Source organism: Cyprinus carpio, chromosome B25, assembly GCF_018340385.1.
Source record: "Cyprinus carpio isolate SPL01 chromosome B25, ASM1834038v1, whole genome shotgun sequence".
NCBI classification, from domain to species: domain Eukaryota; kingdom Metazoa; phylum Chordata; class Actinopteri; order Cypriniformes; family Cyprinidae; genus Cyprinus; species Cyprinus carpio.
The window spans coordinates 5066433-5079807 of record NC_056621.1 but is presented as its reverse complement, the minus strand read 5'-3'; the positions used below and the strand labels follow the sequence as shown (position 1 = coordinate 5079807).

Below are 13375 nucleotides of genomic sequence, written 5' to 3'. Positions count from 1 at the left end.
GTAGGTTATTTGTTGGTATGGTAACCACAAAATTTATAATTTTACCATAGTAACAGTGTTTACTGTCTATTCTTTCTAATTTAAAGCACAGTATAACACTGCACTTCCCTTACCAAAAAGTAGTATACTTCAAGTTTATTTTATTAAGTATACCTAAGTAAAGTTTAAGTATGTTTTTAAGTATACTTTATGTAGCAAGTATACAAATATCAGTGTTATAGAAGTATACTTGTAAGTGTACTGTTTCAATACTCCTTGGGACTAAATTGGCCCACTTTCATATAAAAGTATACTTTTAGTATAACATTCCTAGTTAACTAGTTACACAAACTAGTTTACTTCTATGTTTGTAGTTTGTACTGCAATTATACTAAAAGTGAACTTACAGGTATACTGATAGTTTAATAATTAAATACTTCATCAAACAACAATATCAGAACAAAAAAACAACAAAACAAATAACATTTCATCAAATTGAAAAAAAAATCAAACCAAAACTAAAAGCTTGAGTCCTTATTTAGGTGTTTAATTTGTATATATTTTGTTATATGAATATCTGAACATACAAAACATCCAAAGAATGAACAGCGTATCTGCTTGTAAACAAAATAATTTTATTCTAGCTTCATGCATTCTTTTTTTAAACACTTTAATGTGGGTGTTTCATAAAAAATAAAGAAATAACATTTTGAAAAAAAAGCTGAAAAAAGACTATGAATTGGATTCAGAATGATAATCAAATGTAGAATGAGTCGATCAACACCCAAAGCTTGACTGTAATTATTACCTCTTCATTGGTCAACATTTTATTCCATAAAGTTTTTGATGGTGTTTCATGTCAGATGATCGTGTTAGAGTACACGTGTTAGTATCTGTTGTTTCTTTTTCTTCTTCACTTGTGTTTTTTTTGGAAATTCTGTACAGAAGATGTGTACTAGCGCCCTCTACCGTATAACAATGAAAACACGGATTCTAGGAGCACAAGTATAGCTCAAATATATTTAGAGTTTTTGTAAGTATAAATCAAGTATACTTAAATGTCATTTTAAGTCTATTTCTGAGGAGTACATAAAGCCCATTTCTGAGAAATACATAAAAAGTAAACTAAAGCATACTTTCCTATTTTTAGTTTAAAAGAAGTATACTAATAGCACACTTGAATAAACTTCTTTTTCGTAAGGGTTACCATGGTTTTACCACAGTGACTGTACTTTTAATGTGGTATTTGTAGCACAGTCAACACTATGGGTTTACATGTGTAATGGCAGTAAGACGAGAGCGAGTGCTCAAAACTCAGATCGCATAATTTAGTGGAACATTAACATGGAATCATCTTTTGTAAAGAAGTGCATGAACATGAGAATTTATCATTATCTTTCTAAGTGTGCGCTCTTTTGGGCTAAAGGCTTAATAGAGCAGTAGCCATGTGATCAAATTAATCGGCACAGATGCAATTCAATATGTCTTCTATGTGAAATAATCATAAATAGCCTACCACTTTATGCTGTTTGATTAAAGCATCGAAGGTCACAGCTGTCAACCGTTAGCTCCGGCTGGACCGTTTAGCCCTTGCATGTGCAGGCTAATAATTTCTAACTCAAACAAACGTAGACGGGTGAAGGTGGGGGCCCCTACAAGGCAGGGCCCATGGGCTGCAGTCCAGTTAAGCTCAATAGCAAGTCTGGCCATTTAAGAATATCAAAACAACATTTTGAATATTGTGATAACATGAGCAGAATCTGAAAGCTGAAACACTGATTTTTATTAGAAGTAACAAAGCACAGATTTCTGCGTTCACATGGTTACTGCATAAGTTTGAGCATGCAGGTCCTCTGCCACAGCACTATATGGCACACTTGGCAACTAAATGGTAACTATATTTTGCAGTGCATAAACTTCATTCAAATCGGCTAGATGCCATCTGCCAGTACAATAAGCCTATGTGCAGTTTTGCCTCAACTGATAACTCAAAAGATTTTCCTCATTTATTTGGCTGATATAACATGGAATTAAACAAAATCATGTACAGGTTTCAGAAAAAAAATGACATCTGGAGCCATTAGTTACATTACATAAGTTTACATTCCTTCCCTGTTTATTACAGAGTGCAGTTTGATTGTTCTGCACTTCCACTACAGAAATTAAGGCCAGAGACAAAGTATTAGGTTACTGTACTCTGTTATTGTACCACAAACATGTATTTAAATACAAAGTGACGAGTGCATTTGTATTTTTTCATCTTAATAAAATGTGTGAACAATGGCTGGGGTGTACAGGCCTACACACACGTGCACGGCGTACCACGCTCACATAACAGAACACAAGTACCACAATAATGTTAGTACACTGATAGTAATATTTTAAAGCATACTATAATATTTTAAAGTAAAGCAAATAACCAAAATGACATAAATCAGAGAATAAAGGCTTGGTCATTACAGAGAATACAAATAGGAGAAAATCAGAAGGAATGATTAATGATGTGAGAGAAAGGGGTGAGGCTGAGCTTGATTCATTGGAGGTGAATGAGACAAATCCTGGTAAATCGCTGCTTATGAGGCTGATCCAAGACTGGTATTGAGACACTCTTGTATAAACACCAGGGAACTTGGGTATTCCACAGTCTCGACCGAAACTCACAATGCCAGACTGAATCCACTGGGAATTGTTTTTATTTACCATTGGACCTCCAGAGTCTCCCTGCATAGATTAAAATAATGTAATGTTAATATCTCTGGTAAAGCAACGTAAAGCAATTTTAACCTCACAACAGGGCTAAAATGAATATAACACTGCATGGTTTCTCACTGTAAAAGTTTTGACATTGCAGTCCAGAGCAAGGAGTCATAACCACACGTCAAAAGTGGTGCTAACACCACATCTATATTACAAGTGTGAACTGCTTTACCCAGGATAAAAGCGGGTTTAGATTAGAAAAACAATAACTCAGGGATAAGCCAGTGTGGAAAGTGGTAGGTAGTGATATCATACTGACATGATCTTTCCCTCCCTCATTTAGTCCAGCACACAGCATGTTGCTTGTAATGATTCCTCCGTAGGCCGTATTACAAACACTGTTGTTTACAATTGGTATCTGCACCTCCTGCAGTATGTTTGGAAGCTGGGTGTCTTTAAACAGAAATGGCCATGGTGGAAATGAATTAAATCATTTTTTGGATGCGACACTATACAAAGATTGAATCATAGACGGGTTCAGTTGAACTCACCTCCAGAATTGAGTTTGCCCCATCCAGTGATCCAACTCTTAGTACCTCCACCAAATACACTGCCAGCAGCCGCCAGACAAACTGGCCTAATATAATCAGTGAACGTCACAGAAGAGGAGAGCTTCAGCAGTGCTATGTCACTGTTTTGGTTAATTTGTGCTATAGCTGGGATGGATGATGAGCCGAGTCACTGTCCTGGAGATCTCATTCGGGTTTGAGCCCGTTTGGAGATGACGGCCGAGGTAGATTTTTACATTAGATACAGCGGTGCTGTAAATAGAGACAAATATCAGTCTTAATTCCTCTACCATCTATCTGCATAGTGTTATATTATTTAGCACTTCATACCTTTGAAAGCAGTGAGCTGCAGACAAAACCCAGTCTTTATTGATCAAACTCCCACCACAGAAATGACTTCCAGATGTAATTCTGTGAAGGCTCGCTTGCCACGACCAAGACCCCTGAACTGCACCTTGTCCTCCAACAATCTTGGTGTTGAGAGGAGCCTGGCCACAACACTGATGAGAGAAAAGAAGGATGATTTTTCTGGTTGAAATCAACATGAAATCAAAATTAATTCAATTTTCTTTCTGAATAATCTTGAGTAGTTTTTAAATATATTACATTTATATATACTTTTTTTCATAATTTTGTTGTTAAAGTGATTGTATGGGCATTAAGAGCACAGAAACTTACCATCTAATTGGCAAAGTGAGCCTGTAATAAGAAAAATGGAGAAATAACAAATATTTTGAGTTGTTAAATGGATTAGAGACTAAAAATGAATGGTATTCTGTGTTTTAGTTTTCTTGACAATGACTTTAGTTCAGAACTGGTTGACACAGAGCTATGCGGGTGTTGATGCGCCGACACAGAGCTGATAAACTGGTTCTTTGAGTATCGTGTTATCTGTGTTTTATGTCATTTCAAACAGTATGGGCCTGTATGGAGATATTTGGAAATTGTAGATCTATTTTTATACATTGTCATATATAATCAAAATAATAAAATAAAATAAACCAAATGATATATTTATTTGTAACATTTGAACATTATCTATCTTTCTTTAAGGACATGTAGGCCTACCAGTGATTAAGCTCACTTACATTTTTACAACATAGAAAGAATACCTGTACATGAAAATTGTGTTTTCGTGATTATAGACTCATAAACACATATTAAATGCTCTTATTTTATTCAAAAAGAGAAAAGAAATTAATGAAAAGAGTGAATGAAAAGAAATGAAAAGAAAAAAGCCAACAGCCAATTTCATTGTACCCTTATTATTTTTTCAAAAGATTTTTTCATCAGAAATAAATATGCTTGTGTTTAATAAAGTAATATAGGTAAGGCTGAAAACCGTTCATCAGGCAAGCTAGGAAAAAATAATTCTGTTTGCAACTTATTCCATTTACTTTTAATATTATAATGATATTGCACTTTGCTATTCTGAATTTTTAACGAATTTTTAATTTCAGGTGTTAATATTAGGTGTTACAAATAATATAATAGAAGTTAATTAACAAAAGGGGGCCCATCATCTTGTGGCGAATAGGCCTACATAATTTAAACCAAAATACAACTTTAATGTATTTTTTTTAAGGTTAAACTAAAGTTATTAAACAAGATCTTGCCTATTATTTGTTGCAGTGTCATACCAGATCTTACCTGCTATGTTAAGAAGTATGGCTCCTGCAAAACACACAGCTTGACACAGCGTCATCCTCTCGTTATTGTCTGTGTGATGCTTGCTGTTTCCTTTACTGAGAAATGTCTAACGACAAGGAAAGCAAGTGCTGCCGCATTCAATAGGACCCTGTTTAGTTTACCTCTGACACACCTTGTTTTTCCTTCTAGCCTGCTGCAAGTGTTTAGTACACGCCCAGCTAATCTTTGATGTCTGGATGATTCTCTAATGCTTCTAATTTGATTTACAGAATGTCACTTTGCCACATGCTGCCATTAAATGGCGATTTTATACACTGGTTTTATACACAGGCCAATCGTATGTTACTACTTAATGCATCTTGAGAAAGTAAGCTTTAAAAAGTTTACACTTTTTACTCCAGCCAACATTGTGTGGAAATTATGTTGCCACAAGATGGCATCAGTCCTTTGATCTCTCTCTTTTTTTTTAAGGTATGGAACTCATTTTTATTCAGAGGCCTAACCTGAGCAGCAATATGCAATTATATATGGTGTGTGTGTGTGTGTGTGTGTGTGTGTGTGTGTGTGTGTGTGTGTGGGTGTGTGTGTGTGTGTGTGTGTGTGTGTGTGTGTGGGTGTGTGTGCCAAAAGATGAAATTCTGATGTAATCATTGAGGTCTTTCTATCAGTAGAGCAGACTGCTTAATGAATATAAATATCAATTATCACTCTATATCTCCAATAATTTGTCTTACTAAAATAGTATTTAGATGCTTAGTTTTACGATTAAAAGCTCTAGTTTTATTGTGAGGGGGCAAAACATAATGCAATGCAATACAATTATGACTGAGAGGTGAACAATTAAACAATCCTCAGAAGCTTCATGTATAATATTTGATACACACATTTTAACATGCTTATAAGGTTTGCATGGTTAATCAATAAAATCAATTACATGATTGATCTCTCTTGTCTTCTGTTGTAAAAGACATGAAAGAGATAAATTATTTAATTATCCATTAATTATTTGAGTCACACTGAGAAATATGAAGTCATATAAAGTTTTTGTTTGTTTTTGTTTTTTATTGTTTTGAGTTTCAATAACCAGTATCTCTAAACACAATGCAGAGCACACATGCTTTAATTACTATTCAGACCCTGAGATTAAGTGTTATTGTAAATAATATAAAACTTTAATACACAAGTGGCTGCAGTGCATTTTTTTATTTTATTTATTTATTTTTTGTAAATACAGTCAGTAAATAAAAATTCAATAGTCTCTCAAAAAATCAGTTCAAAGCAAAGACAATAATTAGCTATGCATTATAATTGAAAGCATCACTTGGCGTCTCATATTTAGGCCAAATATCAGAAAGTCCACCCCCATTATGCAAAAAGTCTGAGGGCAAAAGCTTGCTGAACTTTATTAGTGTGCAGATATAAGATTAAGAGCATTTCAAGAATAGTACATTTTTAAAAAAGATAAAAGAACAAACGAAAATATGACTATGCACCTACTTCACATATTTATGAAAACTTGTATAGCACAATTGTCCTCTTAAATGATACTCCATCCCAAAATGAAAATTTTGTCATTAATCACTTACCTCCATGTCGTTCCAAACCCATAAAAACTTTGTTCATCTTCGGAACACAATTTAAGATATTTTGGATGAAAACAGGGAGGCTTGTGACCTGTCTCATAGACTGCCAAGTAACATACACTGTCAAGGTCCAGAAAAGTATGAAACACATCGTCAGAATAGTCCATCTGCTATCAGTGGTTCAACTGTAATTTTATGAAGTGACGAGAATACTTTTTGTACAATAAGAAAACAATGTGTCTTTCCGCATAACTACAATTCCTCTCCCTCTGTGGTCTCTCCAAATCAGCGTAGCCGCCATTTTGACAATCTGAGCTGTATACATGCGGCGTACGCTCTTCTGTATCAGCCGCAACCAAGGATATGTTTTTTTATGTGTAATTACGCTTTGGTTTGAAAGAAAAACAGCATTGGCGCAGTGCGGGCTGACACAGAAGACAGTGTACTCCGCCTGCATACAGCTCAGATTTGCAAAAATTGCGCTACGCTGGATTTGGAGAGACCACAGAGGAGAGGAATTGTTTGAATAACGTCGTCATTTTTGTTTTCTTCGTGTACAAAAATTATTCTGGTCGCTTCATGCTGGTTACTGTTTTGAAGTCAATGATTGGCAGATGGAGTATTCTGACGATGCTTTCATACTCTCACGCTCCTGGAACTTGACCCTGTTATTCATTTGGCAGTCTATGGGACAGTCACAAGCCTCCCGGTTTTTCATCCGAAATATCTTAAATTGTGTTCCAAGATTAACAAAGCTTTTAACGGGTTTTGGAACGACATGGTGGGGTAGTTATTTAATGACAAATTTTTCATTTTGGGTGTGGAGTAGCCCCTTAGATCAAAGAAACCCTGAGACCTGTCATTCAATTATCTCTACGAAAGAGAGATATAGGGATCATATTGAAATGAATTCTGGAGATTGTGAGAGAAATTGATAATTCAAAGGATGTTGGATGAGCTTTCTGGATCCACTGTTGTTGAATTGGACCAATCCAGGAGGGTTGCTGCCTATGTGTATAGGTAATCCACCCTGGTACTGAGAGACTCTGGTGTACACCACCGGGATATCTGCGGTCAGCACATCCACCACCAAAACTCATCAACAACCGGACTGAATCCACAGTGAGCCATTCCTGGTAACCAATGGACCTCCAGAATCTCCCTGTTTTGATTAACACAAGATTAACATATATCAGATTTATGTATCTGAATATATACATTGAACAACTGTTTAAAACTGACTATTAAAATCTGTATTAATATATATATATATATATATATATATTGTATATATATATATATATAATATATACATATAAGTATATATATATATATGAATATCAACAACATATACAATAAATTATAAACATTTAATACACAGCATGTTTTTTTTTTTTTAATCCACTTTAACCTATTCAAGAATGCTATTTAAAAAAGCTACCAGACATAAAATGTGTGTTTAAAAAACTATTTAAAAAATGGCTAACTGTTGAAGGAAAGGAAGACTATTCGCATAATTTAGTGACCCATGACACAGAACAATGTTTACCCTTTGACCCAGCGACTACTAAAACGAGGAACACTGGTTACCTTTTCACTTACATTTTAATATGTTAATTCTTTTTTAGTTTTAATATTGCGATATTGCATTAGGCGTATTTGACTGAAATGCTTGCTTATTTCGATATCTAGTAATACAGCTGTGCTGCTAGATGATTCGTTGTGAGGAAGGGGCATTGATAGGACTGTTACCGATTGCACTGGTTGAGCATACTGTTTTTATAAATTACTACTGGCCTAATACAGTGATTTAAGTTGTGTGTAGCCATAACAGGGACAGTGTAAAATATCTCAGTTCTTTGTGAGTGGCAAATTTAGAGTTGTAATGTTTGGGCTAGGGTCACTGGGTTAGTGTTGATTGCTCATTAGACTGTTTTTTTAATAATATCTTGCACACACAGATAGATTTTTATGGGTAATGTAACAGCATGCTAGTTGAGTCAAAAAATATGTGAATTAGGGTTTTGTAATCTAAAAAAAGTTTCATATGAATGGACTGATGTCTTACCTTGACATGAATCTTTTCCTCCCTCATTTAACACTCCAGCCACAAATGCATATTGCTTTGTGATTGCCCCCTCCATAAGTCATTATAACAGTCCCTGCTGCTCACAACTGTATCATCACCTCCTGCGTTATGTCAGGTAAACGGACCTGTGACACAAGATCAGGATGGATTGATTTTGGATGGCTTTTAATGTCCCAGTTTTTACAGTAAATTGTTGAGCTTTACATTTCTGTTGTTTTGGGGCAAAGCAAATCTGTACCTCAGACTGTAGTGACTCCCCATCCAGTGACCCAGCTGTCTGTACCTGCAGTGAATTTACTACCAGCATGCCGCAAGACAGACTGGCTAAATGTAATCAGTGAAATTCACAGATGAAGAAGGTGGAGCAGTGCTATGTCGTTGTCATGGGGTAAAGACTGTTATTATCAGGAGGATGGTGGCAACTCCGCTGTCCTGAGAACTTCATTAGGGTTATGATTCCGACCTGGCTCTGTACGTCCCAAGTAGATGCTGAATGGTACGCGAGGGAGCTGTGTGTGCCTAGTAAAAGTCTGGTGTTAATTCAACTAGCATCAGTTCATCTAATAGTGGTCTTGAGTTGTATTTAAACTTCATACCCCCTGAAAGTCCAGTGCGCTGCAGGACAAAACCCAGTGCTTTATTGATCAGACTCCCACCACATAACACAGATCCCCATCACAGGGTGATATGAAGGGCTGCACTTTGCACGGCCCAAGCCCCTGCCGTGCACAAGCCTCCCCACTCCAACAATCTTGTTGTTGAGGGGGGCTGACCACAACACTGATGAGAGGAAAGACAATGTGACAAATTAAAATAAATATATATATACACACACAAGATATGTGGAATGATAGTTTTTATGGTCATTTTACATCCATGATGCAAGCTTACCATCTAACTGGCAGAGAAAAACCTGAAAGACAGGACCAAACCAATTAAGATGGATGCATTGAGTTGATAGACTTGGTTTGTGTGGCCTGCAACCTCCACTTTTTCACCTTTTACATAAGTGTTGACACATCCCATTGGCGGTAAATCAAGATAATAGCTTTACTGGGTTATAGTGTTAAAGGATTATAGCCTTGTTGGTGAAATGATTGATTGTCTTGACTCTTGCAGGAAAATAGAAGCTGAACCGGTCAGTATGTGAGCTAAATTAGGAGGGCTGTTTCAAACACGCAACCATGCCCTCCAACCAGTATGTGCCTTTGTGTGTTATTATATCATGTTTGTCCAAATCCCTGAAATACGCCCCTCAACAGGACACTATCATATGAATGCTCTGTACTCTTTTATCTGCGTGTATCAATTTCGGGTTTCGTACAGCTCATCTGTTGTGGTAGAGCGAGCATTTGCTTACACAACAACATGCAATCATGTGATCATGGGTTCGCTCCCAGAGAACGCACGCGATCATTTAGGGTATGCATTGGGCATGATTATAGATTTAGTGGGTTATGTGGGCATTTCGTATGAATTAGCCAACTAGTAAAATATGTACAAATTGCTGTGAGATCGGGTTGGACCATGCAAAAAGTCCACAGACTGCATTTAATTTAACACGCATTTTGATTGGTAATGACAGTCATATTTGATCATTTTTTGATCATTTGTGGGCTAATTCATACGAATGCCCACACATAACACAACACGACACTTATGGGATCAGAATCCCGCCTAAAGTGTTGCAGTCACGGATAAAAAAAAAAATAACAAGCGTGAAAACAAAAGTTAAAAACTCAAGTAAAAATATATTGCATACGATTTACAAATGAAAGCAAAGTTTTCAGAATAGCAAAAAATGGTCACGGATTGAAAAATAATAAACATAAAAAAAAAAACACATTTTTAAAAAATAATATGCATGAATCAAAACTTTAAACACGTTATTAAAATCATATGCATAAAATTGGAAATTTAATGCTAAATTTGACATAAAACAGCCAGAAGGTGGCGGCAAGTATCTTTAGAGTAAGACATTAAATTATTCATTCAGTGAGGAATAAAGTGAATCATTCAATATAAGGCTGCTGGACCGTTTCTGCTGTGGCTTTTTTTTTTTTTTTTTTTTTTTTTTTTGACTCTTTCATCAAGCAAAATGAAGAGATAGGTACAATTTTAAACTCACGCTCAAAATGTACTTCGTGTTATATTGATTTTTATACAACAGTTCAATAAAAGATTTTCAATGGAGCGGATATTTCGGGGAAAACACTCTTCCTCTATATATATTAACTAAATGTATTTCTATAAACAAACACAAACACAAAATGTCATAAATCTTACAAGACCATCAACCTTATCAATGACATACTATAATGAAACAAAACCCAAAAAAGCTGCAAAGGCTGTTTGCAAAAAAAAAAAAACATGACAAAAATGACAAAATATTGCCTACAGGCAGTTCACATTTCACGAGCAATATACAGCAAACTAATCAGCTGTGGCTGGGATGTATCACTCTTACTCGTATTATCCTCTCCTAACAGTAATAACCATAAGTATAATGATTATTATCAGTCAGAAAGATGTTTCCCAGCTGACAGTACACGTGAACAACACTGAGCATCGGCAGCTAATGAGGCGCGCTGGAGTGATGTAACCGCCCCTCTTCATCTGATTGGCTAGAGGAGGAGCTGTCAATCTAGAACTAGTGGACCAATGATGTCGCTTAAACCCGCCCTGATTTACATGAAACGCTGACCGCAACATTTGGAAAAGCAAGCGCAGAACATGGAAACAAGTGCGAAGGGAAAAACAGCATAAGCTTACAAAAAATATAAATATGAGCAGAAAATGTCTGAGAGCAGAAAAAAACAGAAAAATATTAACCAAGGAAACATTGATTTTGTGCGCAAGTCACGACAATTTAGCATTAATATTCAATTTTGTGCAATATGATATTAAACGTGTTTAAAGTTTTGATTCATGTTCTGCTTATTATTTTTAAAAATGCATTATTAATTTTTTGATTTAACGGCTTATTTTTTTCAAGTATCCGTGACCATTGTTTGCTATTCTGAAAACTTTGCTTTTATTTTTAAATCTTGTGCAATATATTTTTACTTGCGTTTTTAAATTTAGTTTTCACTCTTTAGGTGGGATTCTGATCAGATACACTGACATTATTTGTGCGCCCGCTAGAGGGCACTTAACCTTAAAACGTAGCGCCATAAATATAGGTCTTGATAAAAAGGGCTTGCACAAACGACCTAGAGGGACGTTTTTTGTTGGTGAGGACAGTTCGCTGGTTTCACACTGTGTGAAGTAGCAGTGTAACAACAAAAGCAGGTTTATGTGCTTCGACACTGAAATGCACATATTTCTGTCCAGAAACAGTTTTGGGTAACTGCATTAAGTATTTGTTTTGATAATGGCCATCATTTAAAATTGTTATGAGTAATTGGCCTGTAAGGCACTAGGGCTAGGCTTGATTCAATCTAAATGTTGCAATATCATTTTCATTTTCATATCGATTTATGGAATCAAAGACTGATATCTAAAAAGGTAATTAAACAACAAAAAGAATCAGGTTTTAACTTTTTTTTTTTAAGTGGGTAAGTAGTTTGCTTAAGTGTTTTATGCTGCTTCATTAATTGTAACAGATAAATGTTGATTTATTTGTGTAATACCAATTTCACCATTTATTTTGTTACTAGGCATGGCAAAATGGACTCACCAAAACTAGTGTGCAATTACACTTCTACACTGTAAAAAAAATGATTTTCTGAAGTTGTAAAAACTTTTTTTACTTCAGTGTGTTATTTGCTGGATTCTTTGTAATTATATTTAATATCAGTCGTTCTAAGTGAAAACTGTTGCTATAGCCCAGTTTTTCCCTATATGCTTGTTTACACATGTTATGCACTTGTTATATGGGTGTTTTTCCCTCAGCATGCAGGCTCGTATAACCCCACTATAAGAAACCCACCCTTAACCCATCTCCTTTAGAGAACTCTTTTTAGGACCGTGTTGCCCTTCTTCATTTCATTGCAAAAACACTTGAACAAGGTGTGTTCAACTAAGTCTCTCTGCCTTTCTCACACAGAAAAGCCTCCGCGACCGCAACCAGCCTGGTTTCAGAAGTGGACATTCAACCGAGACTGCCTTGCTATCGGTTGTTGAAGCCCTAAGACTGGCAAGAATCGATTCCAAATCTTCAATACTTATCTTGCTGATCTGTCCACTGCTTCTGACACGGTTACCCACCACGATCCCCCTGTCAACCCCTATTGGCAAAGGGCATCTCAGGAACCTCCAGTGGTGTTGAGTCTTTACCTCTCTCATATAGGTCCCTTCAAGGTATCTTGGAGAGGTGAGGTGTCCAGTCCAGCAACATTTAACTACTGGGGTGCTTTCAGGTCTCTGCTCTGTTGCTTGGACCAAATTCTCTTCTCTGTCTACATGTCATCACTAGGGTCTCTCATTCAGAAACATGGCTTTTCACAACTTGTTCAAACTCTTGTTCTCGTCCAGGCTGAACTTATTGCAATGCTCTCTTGGCAGGTTCTTCCAGCCAGTTTACGCCACGCTATTCTACAAAACCTTTACAATTAAGTCCAGAACATGCCAGCAAGATCAATATTTAATGAGCCAAAAATCATGCATGTCCACACACCGGTCTGTTTTTATCAAATTGGCACCGTATGCTGTCCAATTACATACTGACTCTTCATAAAATTCAGGCATTAATGTTTGCCCCACAAAACCACCACACTTAGCTCTGCACCCCTTTACCTAAATTCACATTTTTTTTACTCAGACTTATTGATGCCCTATAGAAGCTTGCGTTTCTGCCAGGGTAAACC

The 13375-nt window shown here is 36.1% G+C and overlaps 2 pseudogenes; both read right to left on the bottom strand.

Annotated features, from left to right (window-relative positions):
- The window catches only part of LOC109045640, a 638390-nt pseudogene that overhangs the window by 436281 nt on the left and 188734 nt on the right, over positions 1-13375 (bottom strand).
- Positions 1986-5054, bottom strand: LOC109084430 (annotated as a pseudogene).